Genomic DNA, 3,009 nt, shown 5'->3' on the forward strand with positions numbered 1-3,009 from the left:
CCCACTGTGCAAGGGCAGGGACCGAACCCGCAACCTCATGGTTCCTAGTCGGATTCGTTAACCACTGCACCACGATGGGAACTCCCTTTTTTTTTTTAATTAAAGGAAAAAGGGTTTTGAGTACTATGATGTGCATAGGAATTTAAAGGTACCAATGGAGGGTGGTGGTGACATGTGGCCTAATCTTGCCTGTGGGTATAGATGCAGAGCTGCTTCACATTCCCCCTGCCCTCCCCTCTCCATCCCACAAATCCCCTCTCCCTGAGATGGAAACCAGAGGAAGAATTCAGCCTGTTTTCTTTTGTTTGGTTACTTGATCTCTCCTACTTCCCCGCAGGGTTTGCTCCAAAAGGCTGCCTCTCTTCAAACCTCTTCCCCGCTTCCGGTATTACTATTATAATGCTTATGTAACACTTAAATCTCCATTAAATTGCAGGGAAAGGATTTGACATCTGCAGTGTACCTTAGAGACATCATTCAAGGGTGCTTCCAAAGTTGGAAAAGCACACCTAAAGCTCTGGTATTGACCAAAAAATTGATAGAAAACAAATCCCATAATTCTAACCTTTTCCTAATTTTTGACAGGATGCCAGTGTATCCAGTTGTGAAATCACTGCACATCAAAAAAAGGACATAAAAGAACAATTAAAATGTGAGGGGACAGCAGATCCATGCAGCAAATACCTAAGGATCAAGAGCCTGTATTTTTTTTTTTTTTAGATAAAAGCCAGATTCTGTCAATTCAATCCTCCAAAATGAGATTCCTCTTCATCTTTGCCCTCTCTGAACAGCACCTAAGCAGATAAGCATACTTAGAATTTCTCTGTTATATTATTGTAATAGTCTCTTATCTCCAGTCTCCTCCATTAAAGGGCATCTTCTGCACAGCTGCTGTGCTTAAACACAAATCTTACCAGATTATTTACCCCAGTTAAAACCCTTTTATGAATTTCTGTCTTTAGCTTCAGGATAAAGTCTGAATCCCTGAACCGTCAATGCCTTGTGTACATGATCTTCTGCCTTTCTTCCCAGTTTCATGCCTTATTCATTCTTTTTAAATAAAAAATTATGGTAATAATAATAATACAATAACAATACTAACCACTCATGTTTATAGAAATGTTACGGCAGCTGCCCAGCAGCCCCGAGGCCGCAGTGCATCAGCTCTAGCGACAGCCCTATGGCTGTCGTGTCCCAGCTCCAACAGCTCTGTGGCTGCAGTACCTGGCCAGAAACCAATCGAGCACTTGGAGAGTTGGAGAACTCAGGTTTATTAAGCCGGAGGGCTCAGAGATCACTCTCCGGAGTCTGAGCCCCAAAGAAGGGTTTCACAAGGCTTTTAAGGGATACCTCTTCCGGGTGCATACTTGGCTGGTTGGACCGGAGTGAGGTCAGGCAAGGTAGTCAGTCGATGCAGAAGCAAGCTTACAGAAGCAGATGTGCAGGGGAGGGGTGGTTAGGGGCAGTTGGCTGGACTTTGCTGAGTCATCATGGCCAGGGTCTCTCCTTTCTACCTTTTTTTTGGGGGGGGTGGTCTTTTGCCATTTCTTGGGCTGCTCCCGCGGCATATGGAGGTTCCCAGGCTAGGGGTCTAATCGGAGCTGTTGCTGCTGGCCTACGCCAGAGCCACAGCAATGCAGGATCCGAGCCGTGTCTGCAACCTACACCACAGCTCACGGCAACACCAGATCCTTAACCCGCTGAGCAAGGCCAGGGATGGAGCCCGAAACCTCGTGGTTCCTAGTCGGATCCGTTAACCACTGAGCCACAATGGAAACTCCTCTCCTTTCTACCCTTTTATCAGGACATTTTCTCCTACATCGTGACTGGCATATTTCATTTAGTGTAAAGTCTTCCAGGTTCATGTTATTACATGTGTCAGAATTTCCTTCCTTTTTGAGGTTGAATAGTATTCTATTGTATGTATAAACCACATTTTTTTAATACATTCATCTACATTTGGGTTGCTTCCGGCATTTGGCCATTGCAAATAATGCTGCCATAACATTAATATGCATATGTGAATGTTCCAATCTCTGAGTCTCTGCTCTCAAGTCTTTTGGATATATACCTAGAAGTGGAATTGCTGGGCCATATGTTAATTAATTTTTTTGGAGGAATATCACTTTCCACAGCAGCTGCATAATTGTACATTCCCACCAGCAATGTGAAAGTGCTCTGTGATAGTTAATTTTATGTTAACTCAACTGGTCATGGGGTGCCCAGATTAAACATTATTTCTAGGTGTGTTTGAGAGGGTGTTTCCGGATGAGACTAGCATTTGAATCAGTGGACTTGGCAAATTAGAGGGCCCTCCCCAATATGAGTGGGCACCATCCAGTCTATTGAGGGGCTGTACAGAACAAAAGGTGGAGGAAGAAGGAATTCAGCATCCCCCCCCCCCAGCCTTATTAATTGTGCTGGGACATCTCATTTCATCTCCTCGAGCCCTGGGACTGGGATTTCCACCATGGGCTCCCCTGGTTCTCAGGTCTTCAGACTCAGGCGGAATTATATCACTGTCTCTGTCTTTTTAGACACACACACCATGAGCCCTTCTACACTCCCAACTTAACAACCTAATAAGCACTTTCATCTTAGGGATTATTCATGAAGATCTTACTCCCCTGGGTCTTAAGCCAAGCCCAGCAATAATAGGATCCTGAGTTCAGAAAGAAAGTAGAGTCAGGCCAGAAGAAATAGTCTGCCCTTTCTGCCCTTTCCTGCCCTGTTCCAACTTTGGGTCTGATTTAATACCCTTATTGAAGTAATCCTGGTAGAATTTGGCTGAGGACGACATCACAATATATTACCTACATAAACACTCTCCCACTATTTTTTTCCAAGATAGGCATAATTATTTTATTCATACATAGATTATATTTTCTGGTGCTCAAATACATGTAAAACTAAAGACAGGACTAGTCAGATCTGTTTTAAGGCAATGTTTAATTCTTAAAATAGAGTAAACAGATTTCTTAAGATTTTTTTTCTTTTTTTTTTTTTTTT

This window comes from Sus scrofa, chromosome 7 (assembly GCF_054392235.1).
Source record: "Sus scrofa isolate SSC_HxYL_T2T_F1_AM1 chromosome 7, Sscrofa_HxYL_maternal_Yorkshire_Landrace_v2.0, whole genome shotgun sequence".
NCBI classification, from domain to species: Eukaryota; Metazoa; Chordata; class Mammalia; order Artiodactyla; family Suidae; genus Sus; species Sus scrofa.